Here is an 18091-nt window from a genome sequence, read left to right as displayed (position 1 = left end):
AGAAAGCTTTTGACAAAATTCAACACCCATTTATGATAAAAACTCTCCAGAAAGTGGGCATAGAGGGAACCTACCTCAATATAATAAAGGCCATATATGACAAACCCACAGCCAACATCATTCTCAATGGTGAAAAACTGAAAGCATTTCCTCTAAGATCACGAACAAGACAAGGATGGTGTGATGAATTGGGAGATTGGGATTGACATATATACACTAGTATGTATAAAGTGGATAACTAATAAGAACCTGCTGTATTAAAAAAATAAATAAAATATTCAACGATTCAAAAATAAATAAGTAAATACAATTTATAATAGCCATTAAAAATTCAGCAGCCATAAATCTAAAAAGCGAAATACTATTAATTTAAATAATTTATAATTTATATACTTATATAACATAAATTTACGTATGAAGAAATGTCCAAAGAGTCAGGCAAGATATTATATTATTTGTCTGAATTTTTTACTGTTTGTGATATCTGTCAGCTCCACAAAAACTGAATAATTTTTTTGTGCGATTTCTTTTCTCTTTCTAAATCTATACTTATTTTTACCTGTAGTTTTGAATTTGGAGTTTTGTACTATTTTTTTCTTAAAAAGTGCTCTCAGGGACTTCCCTGGTGAGGCAGTGGTTAAGAATCCACCTGCCAATGCAGGGGACACAGGTCCGAGCCCTGGTCCAAGGAGGATCCCACATGCTGCGGAGCAACTAAGCCTGTGCACCACAACTGCTGAGCCTGCACTCTAGAGCCTGTGAGACACAACTACTGAGCCCGTGTGCCACAACTACTGAAGCCCACGTGCCTAGAAGCCTGTGCTCTGCAACAGCAGAAGCCACCACAATGAGAAGCCCGCACACCACAATGAAGAGTAGCCCCTGCTCGCTGCAAGTAGAGAAAGCCCACGCGCAGCAACGAAGACACAACGCAACCAAAAATTAAATAAATAAATTTGTAAAAAAGAGCTTTCAGAAGTATTTAAGTTTTGGGCCACACACGATCTTTAAGCAAGGTGCTGCCCGAGGGCCTGTAAGAACAGAGATGGCTCTCAATCAAGATTTCAGAACAGGCTGCATGACTGTTTTTGTGCCTGCTTGCTAATAAAAGTTTTTATATGTGACAGAATTGGGCCCAAGACTTGTTTCCAATATAATATACTACCTGGTAAGGAGGTTGTCGGGGAGGAGACCAAAGCAGGGTAACCATATAATTTATCATCCAAGCAGGGCACTTTTAAGAGTGCTAAACTACTAAACTGAATGGGACACTAGAATAAAAGGCACTGATGGAATCTGGTCCAAGCAAACTGAACCAATAGCCCCTCACCTTCTTTTATCTACTGGATGCCACAGATAGCTTCCAAAAAGGACTTTTGACAGATCAAGTGGCTTAGGTCAGTTCACGACAGTTTGAGTGTATATATGTATGTGTAAATACAGATAAATGTACATATACTTATGTATGCATATATGTATATACAGGTATATATGTACATATGCATATGCATCTATACGTGCATACATGTATGCATACGTGTGTATATGTATACACATATACTTGTGTATATACACATGTATATATGTATTTTTTTTTTAGTAATGATCACCATTTCAGATACATAGACTCTTTGGGAACAATTTAAGATGTGTTTTTAATGTCACTTTGTACTCAAAATACACAGCTATCCAAGAACAAAATGAGGGACTTTTTTAAGGGAGAATAATTCTGCTACTTGCGCTATTTGTCTTCCTTATGGAGTCCAGTTCTTCATTATGAGGGACAGTAAGAAAACCCCAGACGTCAATGCTTTCTCAGAACCCCATTAAGGCAGAGGTGAGAGTGTGGAATATTTAAAGGGCTCTGAAGGCAGGAGCTACATTAAGTGTTTCTGGGTGTCTGCTGTCTACGTATCTGGTCCCCAAACCTCCCTCTTTATATGTAACTATCCTTAAAAGAAATATGCTACAGGAGCTGTATGAAGTTCCTGTCATTATAATCTCATGAAAAAAGTAAACAAGACTAGAATTCTCACAGTCTTCTATTTTGGTCTGACTCCCTTAGACTCTAGAATTTGAAGCCAAACAACTGTATAAAAAATCATCAGATTTTTGCCATGTTGTTTTGTTTTTGAAAATCTCGAATATTTCCAACTGATGCTCTTTGTCTATTTCCTATTTGGAAAGAAATCTACCATCTCACATTTCCCAAAACGGTCGCCAATGGGCTTTCACCAGAAGAGGTTCTGAGCACATGTCAGTCAATACCCAAGTTTCCAAATTCAAGGTGATGGCAGAGTCATTAGGAGAAAATACACTTGGTGTGACTTCACACTCGAGTGACTTTTCAGTTTCTCATCTGATAGCACATTAAAGACAGTGAAAAGTGAAGATGGGCAACACAGAGAAAATAAAACACCCATTCTTGGTGCCCATGATTAAATCAACATTTAGATTAAGAACAGTTTTTAGAAAATAGATTCTTCTGCCTATGACTTTAATTTTAAAAAATTCAAAAACAGTGCACTTTTAATAGAAGTTGGAATATAGTCAGCAGAATTGTATGATTTTTTTTTTAGAGGCTCTAGTAACAAGAGTATTGGGTTTATTTCCTGTTTTGTCAATATTTCTAATGCTGTTTGTACCAAGTGTAGCTGTTGTCATTGTTCCCAATTTCATCAACAACAAGCTTGAAGGAAATTTCCTATGGATTGAATGAATGAATTGAAAGGACTGTAGAAGTTTAGGGAATTATAAACTGATGATTTGCTGGGCCAGTCAGTGCAGTATCTGGATTTTGACTCAAAGTCCCCACTCCACAAGGTCCCTTCATGCTGTTTCATTCTCTCTCCTGCTCTTCTGCTCTTCTTGTCTTTTCTCTTTATTTTCCTTTTTTTTTTTTTTTGGTCTTTATTTCCTTTATCGCAGGTACACACAATTAAGATAATGAGGCTCTCCTCATGGCCCACCGTCATCACTAGCTATTCACTTTGTTTCATTATATTTTATTACATATCTGCTTTGTCTCTGTCCCCATCCCATTCCCTTTCTCGTCTCCAGTCACCTACTTTACTGTATCTAAAATATACCCCTAATATACCATCTTTATGTATATTAGATAAACAGGTACCCTTAAAATATTTTTGTGTTTTATAAAATTTCATAAATAATATTAGATTTAAATCTTAGTATTTATTAAATTTTTCTGGTTACACTTTTCTTGAGTTCTAACCCACACTGTTGTTAATCTAGTTAATTAATTGTGATGGTAGTATAATATTGCACCATGTGGTTTTACCACAGTTTGAGTCTGATTCCCCTAAAGAACATCATGTATCAAGGACCAAATTTTGCCCAATAGAAATGCAGCTGTGAGCTTCGTCAAACACATTCCCTCATGGGTCTGTGCCAGTTTCTCTGAGGTATATACACTGGAATGGGCTTGTGGGGTCTACAAGTACATCTGTATTTAACGTCACTAAGCACAGGCAGGACATTCCCCAAATGACTGTATGTGATGCTTCCCTTGACCCAGGGCCTCCCCACTCTCATCATGACTTCCTCAATTTTGATGTTTGTCAAAGTAGTGTTATTCATAAATTTAAGTTGCGTCTCTCTATTTACTGAAAAAAAGTGAACATCTTTTCATATACTTCTTAGCCGTTTGGTTTCCCTGTCTCTGTATTACCTATTCACTGTCTTTGCCCAGTTTTTGATTGGGTTTCCTTCCTTTTCCTTGTTAATTTGCAGACATTTCCTTTATGTTCTAGGTTTTAATCCCTTCTTATATTTTAGAAATTGAAAATATCTTCTCTCAATCTACCATCATATTTTAACTTCATTATGGTGAACTTTGTTAAACAAAAAAAGTTGATTTATGATAAAAGTCAAACATGAAGTTTTACCTGATGGTTAATGCTTTGAGGAATCTGATTTTTTCAAAAATCCTTCCATAATCCAAAGTCATAAAGATGTTCTCATATGTTTTGTTTTATTAACTTTAAAATTTTATCTTTACAGCTAAGGTAACTATCAACAAAATGAAAAGGCTACCTACTGAACAGGAGAAGATATTTACAAATGATATATCCAATGGATTAATATCCAAAATATACAAAAACTCATGCAACTCAACACTAGAAAAAGTAAACAAACAACCTGATTAAAAACTGGCCAGAGGATCTGAATATTTTTTGAAAAAGACATACAGAGGGCCAACAGGCACATGAAAAGATGCTCAACATCACTAATCATCAGGGAAATACAAATCATAACCACAATGAGATATCACCGCACACTTGTCAGAATGGCTATTATCAAAAAGACAGCAAATAACAGGTGTTGGCAAGGATGTGGAGAAAAGGGAACCCTCAGGCACTGTTGGTGGGAATGTAAATTGGAAAGCCACTATGGAAAGCAGTATGGAGGTTCCTCAAAATATTAAAAATAGAACTACCATATGATCCAGCAATTCCACTCTTGGGTATTTATCCTAAGAAAATGAAAACACTAATTAGAAAAGATATATGCACCCCTATGTTCACTGCAGCATGATTTACAATAACCAAGATATGGAAGCAACCTAAGTGCCCATCAATAGATGAATGGATAAAGAAGATGTGTGTGTACACACACACATACGTGCATGCACGTGCACAATGGAATATTACTCAGCCATAAAAAAAAAGAATGAAATCTTGTTGTTTTAGGCAACATGGTTGGACCTAGAGGGTATTATGCTAAGTGAAATAAGTCAGACAAAGACAAATACTGGATAATTTCACTTATATGTGGAATCTAAAAAAACAAATGAACAAACATAACAAAACAGAAACAGAGTTATAGATACACGGAATAAACAGGTGGTTGCCAGAGGCGAGTGAGGTAGGAAGAGGAAAGAAACAGGTGAAATTAAAAATAGGAAATTAAGAGGTACAAACTTCCAGGTGCAAAATAAATGAGTCACAGATATGAGATGTACAGTGTGGGGAACACAGCCAACAATTATGTAATATCTTTGTATGGTGACATAATTAGACATATTGTGGTGATCATTTTGAAACCTATAGACATATGGAATCACTATGTTATGCACCAGGAACTAACATGGTGTTGTATGTCAGTTATATTTCAAAAACAAACTCGAAGAAAAAGAGATCAGATTTGTGGTTACCAGAGGCAGGGGGTAGGAGGAGGGCAATTGGATGAAGGCAGTCAAAAGGTACAGACTCCCAGTTATAAGATAAATAAGTACTATGGAGGTAACATATAATATGATAAATACAATTAAAACTGCTCTATGTTATATATTAAAGTTGTCAAAAGAGTAAATCCTAAGAGTTCTCATCACAAGAAAAAATTGTTTTCTATTTCTTTAATTTTGTATCTCTGTGAGATGACAGACGTCACTAAACTTATTGTGATAATCATTTCATGATGTATGTGAGCCAAATCATTATGCTGTATACCTTAAACTTATACAGTGCTGTATGTCAATTATATCTCAATAAAACTGGAAGAAAAAAATAAATACATTGAAAACAAAGACAAAAAAGCTGGTGATTTCAATAATAAGGATTGGAAAAAAAATTATCTTTACCAGTTTAAATCTTTAACTCATCTGAGGTTCATATGGTATTAAGTAGTAATCCAATTTTATTTTTTCTCTCTATAGAAGGACAGTTTCTCCAAGATCATCTATTAATAATCCACCCTATACCTACTGTCATATACCAAATACCCATATATATGTGGATCTAACCCTGGGATCTTTACACTCTTCCATTAGTCAATTCTCTTTTCCTGAACCAGTGCCATCTTGTTTTTATTTCTTTGCACTAGATCCCAAGGGTTAATAGGACATAGTCCTCAATTTTGTGCTTAAAAAAAGTTTGTTTATTCGTAGACTTATTTTTCCACATAAATTTTAGAAAGCCAGCTTCTCAAATTTCATAAAAGAATCCTCTAGGAATTCTAATTGGAATTGCATTGAATTTAAGATTAATTGGGGGAGAAACTAGGTCTTTACTATATCATATAATCTCATCTTTGAATACATTATATCTATTGACTTATTTGTCTTCTTTTACTAACTTTACAAGCTTAAAAAAATTTTTTTTACTGAAGATGTTGTACATTCTGTTAGTTTTATTCCTCAGTATTTCATAGTTTCTGTTGCTCTTATGAAAGGCATTTTGTTTTCTTATATTTTCTACTTAGTTTTTATTCTCTTTTGCAGAAGAAAGTTATTGACTTTTGTATGTGAAGCTTGTATCCATCATTATTTACTTAGATATTTTCTCCCTTCCCTTTTTTTTCTTTCTGAGATTAATATTAAAGAAGTTTTGGCATTTCTACATCTAGCCTTCATATCTCTTTTCTTTCATTCTTTCCATTTTTTTTAAAACCCTTTTCTGATGCCTTAAAAGAAAGTCCCTCAATCGGATCTTCCAACTGACTAATTCCTACTTCGATTGCATTTTTTCTTCACTTCATCTCATTCATTGAGTTATTTCAACAGCTTAAATGTTAACTGAGGACCACTGATTCACCCTCACTGATGCCACATGGTGTAAAAGAATCACCTGGGTGAGCTCTGACCTAATCCTTGATGCACAAGATTGTGAGATATAATAAATTTTTTTCTCAAAGATGCCGCTAATTTTGGCCTGGTTCACTACACAACAACTGATAACCAGATCGTCATGAGATGGTGGCAAATGAGGATGCAGCTTTGAGAGACAGATGAATCAAATCCCAGTCTAGATTTTGAAAAGAAAACAAAAATAATCTAAAACTGGTTTAATCTAGACTTTAAAAGGAAAAGAAAAGCTGCCCAGATTGGTCCCAGTGCAGACGGTCTTTTCCCTGCTCTTACCTCTTAGTGGTGTCATGGGAGTCCCAGCCTAGTAGAAATGTCGAGCTCTCAGGGGGCTTTCACATCACTAGATTCATCTGTGTGGACCACTGTGGGGGCCCTTCTATTCATAGTGCTGTGGCCTGTTTATTAACTGAAGTTGCTCACCTCATTATGAATACATCAAAATGTGCTTGTGTTTGCTCTTTGGATTCTCAGAGTGATTTTTAAAACAGCATTTTTATATGCTGAGAGCCTCTAACGAGGAAACCATCAATTCCAAAAAACATTAGGCTTCTAAAGGAACAGCTAACTATCCTTTCTGCTGTTAGTTTACAGCCCACGCATAGGGGTTGAACAATAGATTGTCATTCATCTAAAGAAGACAACCTACCACAGATCTTGAAAAAACACGTATTTGCCTTTAATTTGCCTCAAGTATGTAAAATTCAAAAGTCACTTGCCCAAGAGAGAACACTGAGTGGCTGTGTGAGGGGAGAAGAGCTGTTAGATATAATAAACCCAGTGTACCATGTGGAAAGAGTAGAAAGGTCCTCGGGAAAGTTGTTTTTTTGTTCTTGTCTTTGTTTTTCCTACTTAGCCTCAGTTTTCTCACCCATAAAAGGAAGATAATACTACTCATTCTCAGGGCCGATGTGAGAATTTAGTGAGAATTTATATCTAAATTGCCTGAGAAGCACTCAATAAATGGTAGCTGTCACTTTTATTGTTATCATCATCATGATCATTAAAAAGGGAGGAATGAACCTCAGTAATTCAGAGCAGGGTTAAAACCTAGAGAGATCATGGAAAGAAAGCATTTTGTCAAGATGTCACTCCAAAACCAGTGAAGCTTTAGATTAGCTAGAAAACCAGCAGAAGCACCACAATTAAGTCACTTGGGGGTGCTGGACCAGAGCCCAAAAAGTCAGTTTAGACAGAGTACTCAAATGGAATCAAGAGAATGAAGACCTCATGTAGAAAGAAAATTTTTGACCCATATAGCCCATCCCTCTCTCTATGCCACTTTTAAAGGGCAATATGCCTTGATCAATTCCCATCATAATGTTCAAGAGCAGGGAAGTCTTCTGGTGAAGGGCAATAAGGATAAAATAGGAGAGAAAGATGTCATCAAGAATTCCTCTTGGAAAGGGCAGTCACTATTTGGAAAGAATACTTTGATAGGGTAGCAGACACTGTTGGTGTCCAGCCTACATCTTCTTGGGTCCCTCATTCTGTTTCTTTGTGCACCTTCACCCCAGCTTCCACGTGCACTTGCCCCTCAAGGCCCATGGTAGTACCTCTTCTTTGAGGGACTGCACTTAGGCTCCTGGAGTCCTTTGCCTGCACATACAGAGAGCCTCAAATACATGAGAGTTTATTACCCTTAGGTTGGCCCTTGGCCAATGACCGATGGTGCCAGCGCATGGAAGCCCAGTCTTCTTGCCTTAAGTCACAAACTATGAGGTGTAGTTTGTATCACACAGCATCATGTCAAGGGTAGGGTTTCGCCTGAGGTTACACCTTTGCTTGGCTTCTTCCTCTTCTATGTTCTGCTTCCCTCACTTCTCCAATTTCTCCTGGGAGCATCTGAAATAAATCACTTGCACTTGACTTCTCATCTGAAGGTTTGCTTCTGAGAACCCAACCTAAGACAGTGAGCCACTTCAGTGTTGGCTGCAACAAGAAAAGGATGCATAGGTAACAAAAGGCAATCTGCCCTCTGAAACTGGCAGAGCCTATTAACTGGAGAGCCCTTTCTTTCAGTGGATTTGAGAATTTAAATTTTGCTGAGACAGAGCTGGTATTTGTGTGATATAACCACTCCCCCACATACACACATATTCAAGTCATCTCCTCTGTAAAATATCAAGTAATGTCTATGTCACACACTAACATGTTCACACACATGAGTGGATTCTTTTGAAGAACTGACCACGTGCTGAGTTCCTCATTAGGAGAGGCAAAAAACAAATGCCGAAATTGCTCTTGTGAACCTATACAGGTCCAGAGATTTAGGGTGCATTTCACTCTGGTTACACATATAAAATACAAGATTTTAAGTTGTAACAAACAGACGGAATGGAAAAACAACAGCAATATATTAGTCTTATCCTAATCTATTTGTTCTCCTCTTTCCTTAACACTTTAGTTATATAAAATGCTTAACTCATCTGTGCCAAATTTCGCATTCTGTTATCAAAAGCCAAACATAATTATAACATTTGCTTCCCTCCTTCCTTCAGTGATCAAACACTACTCTTCACCCTCTCAAGTCCTCAGCAGCTCTTTTCCCACCTTCCCCTGCCTCCTTCCTCTGGGTGTCCTCCCACCTTCCTGTAACAGAAGAGTGATGTCATCTTGAAGGAACACGCAGTCTCTATTTTCAAGGGCTCTGTCATCACTGCAACCGTCTGACATCCTGTCATTGCCCATCTCTGTCAGTTAATACAGAAACACAAACCTTCAGTGACATTATGCAAATGTGTCACCTTCCCTGGAGAAATTCTGTCTGGATGCCATTGTCTAGGTATAACTGAAATAACACATTGTCTACTTAGATAGCTGTAACCTACTCTACTGTGTCAGAAAAACAAATAAAAATTATCTTGACCTCATTTGCTAAGGGAATCTACAATTTCTAGCATGGAGTAGCCTTCTAGACCAAAGCTCCCACAAGGAAAAAACGCTTTAGCAATCCATAATCCATGTCATCTGGGAGGAGCCCTCGATAGAAGCTGAATTTAAAACTCAGTGAGTAAAATTTCTTCTCCTGGGATCCAACAGGCAACGTAGGCTTTTCAGGATCCATACCACACCCAAACTGAAGAGGAAATCACTCCATTTTAATTGTGTTCTCCTCTCCTTCAGGTTCATCAGGCCAATGCAAGTAACCTAGATGCACTAACCTTTCAAGATACTAAAGCATATAAACTCTTGTTATTTAAGCATCCTAATCGACTCGCTCACCGACAATTGCTTCTCATGACCATTTTAGCCACCGACATCCTTAGTCTTCCCTTTCACTCAACAAATAGTCCTTAACTATTAACTGTGTTCACACAGTCAGTAAGTCCTGGGAAAAACACAGCACTCAATCACCAACGGCCTGTTGTCAATGAGCTTGGAACCCAGAAGGGGAACTAAGAAATATATACACACAAAATCAATGAGAGATTGTGCATTGTTTTGAAAACCCAGAAGTGCTTCAAGAAGGTAACATTTATAAGCAAATATAGAAAAGAAGGTTACAGTGATTTTCTAGTTGCAGCTGTAACAAATGACCACAAGCTTAGTGGCTTAAAACAAAACAAATATTGTCTCAAAGTAAATACAGTTCTGGAAGTCAGCAATCTACCGTTAAGTATTAGAGAGCTAAAATCAAGGTTGTCAATAGGGCTGGTTTCTTTTTGAGGCTCCAGAGGAGAATCCAGTCCTTGCCTCTTCCAGCTTTTAAAGGCTACCTTGGCATTTTTTAACTCATAATAGCATCATTCCAATCTCTGCTTCTGTCTTCACATCACCTTCTCCCAATGTGATCTTCCGTGTCTCTCTTATAAGGACCCTGTGCATATATGGGGCACACCTGGATAATACAGAATAATCTTCCCATCCCAAAATTCTTAACTAAACCACATCTGCAGAGTTCCCTTTTCCATATAAGGTAACATATTCACAGGTTTCAGAGATCAGGATGTGGATATCTTTGGGGCAGGGGAGACATTATTCAGCCTACCACGAAAGTGTTCCAGGCCACAGAAGTTTTCCGACGAAAGGCACGGAAGCAGGTGGGGATACCACCACTGGAGGAATGGTGAGGTAAGGGTTTATGCAATGGAGGTAGGAGATCTCCATTTAAGTGGTAGGACAAAATGCTACTAAGGAGGCTGAAAACTATTTAAAGACAACTAGAAGAAATCAAAAGTGTAGAACAGAAGAGTGTTTTTAAAAATCAATATGACAGTATTGTACAGAATGATTTGGAATAGGAGTCTCAAATATAAATGGTCTAGGGGCCAATCAGTTACCTTAAGTGAATGAAATGCTCATAGTGTAAAGAGAACCCAGCTGTGGGAGGAAAGGAGACCACAGGCTCCCTTCTAAAAAGGCCAGCACTGGGCAGCCCGAGCCAGTTGCGGCCCTGACGGATGCAGACCCAGTGGTGTCATAGCATCAGATCTTTCAAAAGAAGTGAGAAATCAGGATTTTATATAACATCTCTCATTTTGTAAATATTAATAACTATTCAGAAAATTTTTTTCAAAAACATTGTAATACTGAAACAAAGCATGTCTGTGAACTTGACACACCCACAGCTGGCAGTCTGCAGCCCCTGAATGAGAAGGCAAGAGGAGACATTCAGTGCTCAGGGCCAAGCTCTCCTCTGTACATGGAAGTGTGACTGGGATTAGGAACAAGGTCATAACCTTAAACCCTAAATTGTCCTTTTGCTGATTTCCACATGTCAAAATATTATCCACCACCATTATCTAGTTGGGGAAACGGAACATAGACATGAGAGGATAATTAACTCCAAAAGTTCAGATATGCTGTCAGTGAGTATTATATCAACTGTTGCTTCAGAAATCAAAAGGACACTGGTGGTTTGGCCTGACAAAAAGCCTTTTGGATAGAATACTTCCTCAAGTCTGATCTCAGTTATTTGGTTCCAGTCAATACATGTTCAATCAAATATCTTCATTCCTATAGCAGTTGTACTTGTGGCCTAATCAATAGCCAATCCCATCTCTGACTTCTTGCTAACAAAGTCTTGATTCTGTGCAAGAATCTGTATCCTCGTCTTTAGTGGAAGCTGGGCCCCTCCCCAGATCTGTGGGAAAATCTTGTTTAGTATAAGTCTATCATGGCAATTCCATTCCTCTCCCAAGTGACTGGTTTCAGAATTGGTCCAACAATTCAGTTCTGACCACTGAGATGAGAAAGCAATTCTGTTGATGTAACTTGTAGGGGAGTCTTCTTTGCTCTTGTAAAGGCACAGACACTCTTCTAGACACGGGAGATTGCTGTGTGATGTCTGGAGCTGCTGCAGCCATCTTTGTCCATGCTGGGGCAAGCATGAAGCAAGATCCATCATGCAGAAAGTGGTATGGCCAAAAGATGAACCAGTATCATCGGTGATATTCGCTGCTAAAGTTAAACATGGGAACACCACAAAAGATGACATGTGGCTGGCTGGTTCAAGAACCATAAGGAAGGAAATCCACAAACACTTATAGCAATGGTTAAAATCAGGCCTTTTCAACACCAAAGCCAGATGGGTGGGAAGAACAACACAAAAAGTAAGAAAGAAGGGCTTCCCTGGTGGTACAGTGGTTGAGAATCTGCCTGCCAATGCAGGGGACATGGGTTCGAGCCCTGGTCTGGGAAGATCCCACATGCCGTGGAGCAACTGGGCCCATGAGCCAAAACTGCTGAGCCTGCGCGTCTGGAGCCTGTGCTCCACAACAAGAGAGGCCGCGATAGTGACCCTCACACAGAAACGAAGACCCAACACAGCCAAAAATAAATAAATAAATAAATAAATTTATTTAAAAAAAAAAAGTAGGAAAGAAGAAGACAGATGAACACAGTAAAGGGTCAAGGGAGCAATTAAGAGCAGAGCTGACTGTAGAGATTCCAGGTGTAATAATACAGTGACAGCAGGAAGATACCAAGCAGGGCAGCAGGGGAAAGGGACAAGCTACACCTACTTCGGACCCTGTGGCCTTCACTAAGAGCACGGGTGTCCAGCCAGCCCAGCAATCTAGAGAGTGTTTGGTAAAAAAGAAATAATTTTTAAAGAAAAATTTCAATAACTGCATAAAGAATCTTAAATGGTACCACTCTGAAACCCTACTACACAGTAACAAAACTTGGGGGCAGTGAATGGGCAGTTTAATGTCTACTCATTTAGTAGCAAACTAAATTTTATCAACTCAAACTGAAATAACTGAGATTATAGGGCCTAATATGTGCAATATGATAAGTTAAGTGATAAGGAAGTAAGAGCAAAACAATTGGGTGTATAAGTAAATGCACAAAGCAAAAGAAGCAAAAGAAGCAAAAGAATGAAGACAGAGAGAAGCAGAAAAAGCTATAGTCATCCTAAAAGAGGAAACATGAGATTGTTATGCAATTTAAATAGAATAATGTAATTAGAAAAGAATTATCAATAAAATATAACTCTATGGAAGTATGACCTAAAGATCAGAAAACAAAAGCTAGTTAAACTTATGAAAATCACGAAAACTATGAAAATTAAGGCAATTATGGTCAAGTAAAGCTAATAAATTAGCTGTTAGAAACAATTTGAGCATCTTGACATTTTTTGAATGAATTTCAGTAAAAAAGTAGAGAGTAATTCTCTATCCCTGCTTTTTTTTTTTTTTTTTTTTTTTAAACTGGAATCTTTTTTTTTTTTTTTTTTTTATTTATTTATTTATTTATTTATTGGGCTGTGTTGGGTCTTCGTTTCTGTTCGAGGGCTTCCTCTAGTTGCGGCAAGCGGGGGCCACTCTTCATCACGGTGCGCGGGCCCTCTCACTATCGTGGCCTCTCTTGTTGCGGAGCACAGGCTCCAGACGCGCAGGCTCAGCAGACTATCCCTGCTTTCTGATAAATAAATACACAAATTAGTTTTCAGTAATAAATGTATTATTTCTGAGTCATATGTATTTTCTGAAGGTGCTGATATTGTTGGAAAACCCAATATAGCTTTAAGAAGCTACATGTATTTTAAGAGGGAGAGTCAGCAAACTATACCTGTCAAACAATTTTCCAAATTCAAAGATATGTATTAATATTTATAAACATTATTAATATTTAATACTATTTCACAGGTTGGAATGCAATCCATTTCTTTCTAACACCTTTATTGGAGTATAATTGCTTTACAATGGCGTGTTACTTTCTGTTTTGTAACAAAGTGAATCAGCTATACATATACATATATCTCCTATCTCTTCCCTCTTGTGTCTCCCTGCCTCTCACCCTCCCTATCCCAACCCTCTAGGTGGTCACAAAGCACCGAGCTGATCTCCCTGTGCTATACAGCTGCTTCCCAATATCTATTTTACATTTGATAGTATATATATGTTCATGCCACTCTCTCGCTTCACCCCCAGCTTACCCTTCCTCCTCCCTGTGTCCTCAAGTCCATTCTGTACGTCTGCGTCTTTATTCCTGTCCTGTCCCTAGGTTCTTCAGAAACATTTTCTTTTTTTTTAGATTCCATACATATGTGTTAGCATACGTTATTTGTTTTTCTCTTTCTGACTTACTTGACTCTGTATGACAGTCTCTAGGTCCATCCACCTCACTACAAATAACTCAGTTTGATTTCTTTCTATGGTTGAGTAATATTCCATTGTATATATGTGCCACACCTTCTCTATCCATCCATCTGTCGATGGACACTTCGGTTGCTTCCAAATCCTGGCTATTGTAAATAGAGCTGCAGTGAACATTGTGGTACATGACTCTTTTTGAATTATGGTTTTCTCAGGGTATATGCCCAGTAGTGGGATTGCTGGGTTCTATGGTAGTTCTATTTTTAGTTTTTTAAGGAACCTCCATACTGTTCTCCATAGTGGCCGTATCAATTTACATTCGCACCAACAGTGCAAGAGGGTTCCCTTTTCTCCACACCCTCTCCAGCATTTATTATTTCTAGATTTTTTGATGATGGCCATTCTGACAGGTGTGAGGTGATACCTCATTGCAGTTTTGATTTGCATTTCTCTAATGATTAATGATGTTGAGCATTCTTTCACGTGTTTGTTGGCAATCTGTATATCTTCTTTGGAGAAATGTCTATTTAGGTCTTCTGCCCATTTTCGGATTGGGTTGTTTGTTTTTTGATATTGAGCTGCATGAGCTGCTTGTAAATTCTGGAGATTAATCCTTTGTCAGTTGCTTCATTTGCAAATATTTTCTCCCATTCTGGGGGCTGTCTTTCCGTCTTGTTTATGGTTTCCTTCGCTGTGCAAAAGCTTTTAAGTTTCATTATGCCCCATTTGTTTATTTTTGTTTTTATTTCCATTACTCTAGGAGGTGGGTCAAAAAGGATCTTGCTGTGATTTAAGACATAGAGTGTTCTGCCTATGTTTCCCTCTAAGAGTTTTATAGTGTCTGGCCTTACACTTAGTTCTTTAATCCATTTTGAGTTTATTTTTGTATGCAGTGTTAGGGAGTGTTCTAATTTCATTCTTTTACATGTAGCTGTCCAGTTTTCCCAGCACCACTTATTGAAAAGGCTGTCTTTTCTCAGTTGCATATTCTTGCCTTCTTTATCAAAGATAAGGTGACCATATGTGCGGGGGTTTATCTCTGGGCTTTCTATCCTATTCCACTGATGTATATTTCTGTTATTGTTCCAGTACCATACTGTCTTGATTACTGTAGCTTTGTAGTATAGTCTGAAGTCAGGGAGCCTGATTCCTCCAGCTCCATTTTTTGTTCTCAAGATTGCTTTGGCTATTCGGGGTCTTTTATGTTTCCATACAAATTGTGAAATTTTTTTGTTCTAGTTCTGTGAAAAATGTCACTGGTAGTTTGATAGGGATTGCATGGAAAATGTAGATTGCTTTGGGTAGTGTAGTCATTTTCACAATGTTGATTCTTCCAATGCAAGAACATGGTATATCTCTCCATCTATTTGTGTTACCTTTAATTTCTTTCATCAGTGTCTTATAGTTTTCTGCATACAGGTCTTTTGTCTCCTTAGGTAGGTTTATTCCTAGGTATTTTATTCTTTTTGTTGCAATGATAAATGGGAGTGTTTCCTTAATTTCTCTTTCAGATTTTTCATCACTAGTGTATAGGAATGCAAGAGATTTCTGTGCATTAATACTGTATCCTGCTACTTTACCAAATTCATTGATTAGCTCTAGGAGTTTTCTGGTAGCATCTTTAGGATTCTCTATGTATAGTATCATGTCATCTGCAAAGAGTGACAGCTTTACTTCTTCTTTTCTGATTTGGATTCCTTTTATTTCTTTTGTTCTCTGATTGCTGAGGCTAAAAATTCCAAAACTATGTTGAATTAACAGTGGTGAGAGTGGACAACCTTGTATTTTCCCTGATCTTACAGGAAATGGTTTCAGTTTTTCACCATTGACAATGATGTTGGCTGTGGGTTTGTCATATATGGCCTTTATTATGTTGAGATAAGTTCCCTCTATGCCTACTTTCTGGAGGGTTTTTATCATAAATAGGTGTTGAATTTTGTCAAAAGCTTTTTCTGCATCTATTGAGATGATCATATGGTTTTTCTCCTTCAATTTGTTAATATGGTGTATCACATTGATTGATTTGCATATATTGAAGAATCCTTGCATTCCTGGGATAAACCCCACTTGATCATGGTGTATGATCCTTTTAATGTGTTGTTGGATTCTGTTTGCTAGTATTTTGTTGAGGATTTTTGCATCTATGTTCATCAGTGATATTGGCCTGTAGTTTTCTTTCTTTGTGATATCTTTGTCTGTTATTGGTATCAGGGTGATGGTGGCCTCATAGAATGAGTTGGGGAGTGTTCCTCTCTCTGCTATATTTTGGAAGACTTTGAGAAGGATAGGTGTTAACTCTTCTCTAAATGTTTCATAGAATTCGCCTGAGAAGCCATCTGGTCCTGGGCTTTTGTTTGTTGGAAGATTTTTAATCACAGCCTCAATTTTAGTGCTTGTGATTGGTCTGTTTATATTTTCTATTTCTTCCTGGTTCAGTCTCGGAAGGTTGTGCTTTTCTAAGAATTTGTCCATTTTTTCCAGGTTTTCCATTTTATTGGCATAGAGTTGCTTGTAGTAATCTCTCATGATCCTTTGTATTTCTGCAGTGTCAGTTGTTACTTCTCCTTTTCACTTCTAATTCTATTGATTTGAGTCTTCTCCCTTTTTTTCTTGATGAGTCTTGCTAATGGTTTATCAATTTTGTTTATCTTCTCAGAGAACCAGCTTTTAGTTTTATTTATCTTTGCTATTGTTTCCTTCATTTCTTTTTCATTTATTTCTGATCTGATCTTTATGATTTCTTTCCTTCAGCTAACTTTGGGGTTTTTTGTTCTTCTTTCTCTAATTGCTTTAGGTGTAAGGTTAGATTGTCTATTTGAGATGTTTGTTGTTTCTTGAGGTAGGATTGTAATGCTATAAACTTCCCACTTAGAACTGCTTTTGCTACATCCCATAGGTTTTGGTTCATCGTGTTTTCATTGTCATTTGTTTCTAGGTATTTTTAGATTTCCTCTTTGATTTCTTCAGTGATCTCTTGGTTATTTAGTAGTGTATTGTTTAGTCTCCATGTATTTGTATTTTTTAACAGATTTTTTTCCTGTAATTGATATCTAGTCTCATAGCATTATGGTCAGAAAAGATACTTGATATGATTTCAATTTTCTTAAATTTCCCAAGGCTTGATTTGTGACCCAAGATATGATCTATCCTGCAGGATGATCCAGGAACACTTGAGAAGAAAGTGTATTCTGGTTTCTTTGGATGGAATGTCCTATAAATATAAATTAAATCCATCTTTTTTAATGTATCATTCAAAGTTTGTGTTTCCTTATTTCTTTTCATTTCGGATGACCTGTCCATTGCTGAAAGGGGGTGTTAAAGTCCCCTACTATGATTGTGTTACTGTCAATTTCCCCTTTTATGGCTATTAGCATTTGCCTTATGTATTGAGTTGCTCCTATGTTGGGTGCATAAATATTTACAATTGTTATATTTCTTCTTGGATTGATCTCTTGATCATTACGTAGTGTCCTTATCTCTTGTAATAGTCTTTATTTTGAAGTCTATTTTGTCTGATATGAGAATTGCTACTCCAGCTTTCTTTTGATTTCCATTTGCATGGAATATCTTTTTCCATCCCCTCATTTTCAATCTGTATGTGTCAGTAGGTCTGAAGTGGTTCTCTTGTAGACAGCATATATACAGGTCTTGTTTTTGTATCCATTCAGCTAGTCTGTCTCTTGGTTGGAGCATTTAATTCATTTACATTTAAGGTAGTTATCGATATGTGTTCCTATTACTATTTTCTTAATTGTTTTGGGTTTGTTATTGTAGGTCTTTTCCTTCTCTTGTGTGTCCTGCCTAGAGAAGTTCCTTTAGCATTTGTTGTAAAGCTGGTTTGGTGGTGCTGAATTCTCTTAGCTTTTGCTTGTCTGTAAATGTTTTAATTTCTCCGTCAAATCTGAATGAGATCCTTGCTGGGTAGAGTAATCTTGGTTGTAGGTTT

This window comes from Eschrichtius robustus, chromosome 5, assembly GCF_028021215.1.
Source record: "Eschrichtius robustus isolate mEscRob2 chromosome 5, mEscRob2.pri, whole genome shotgun sequence".
In the NCBI taxonomy this organism is placed as follows: domain Eukaryota; kingdom Metazoa; phylum Chordata; class Mammalia; order Artiodactyla; family Eschrichtiidae; genus Eschrichtius; species Eschrichtius robustus.
Note: the sequence above shows the minus strand (reverse complement) of the source record.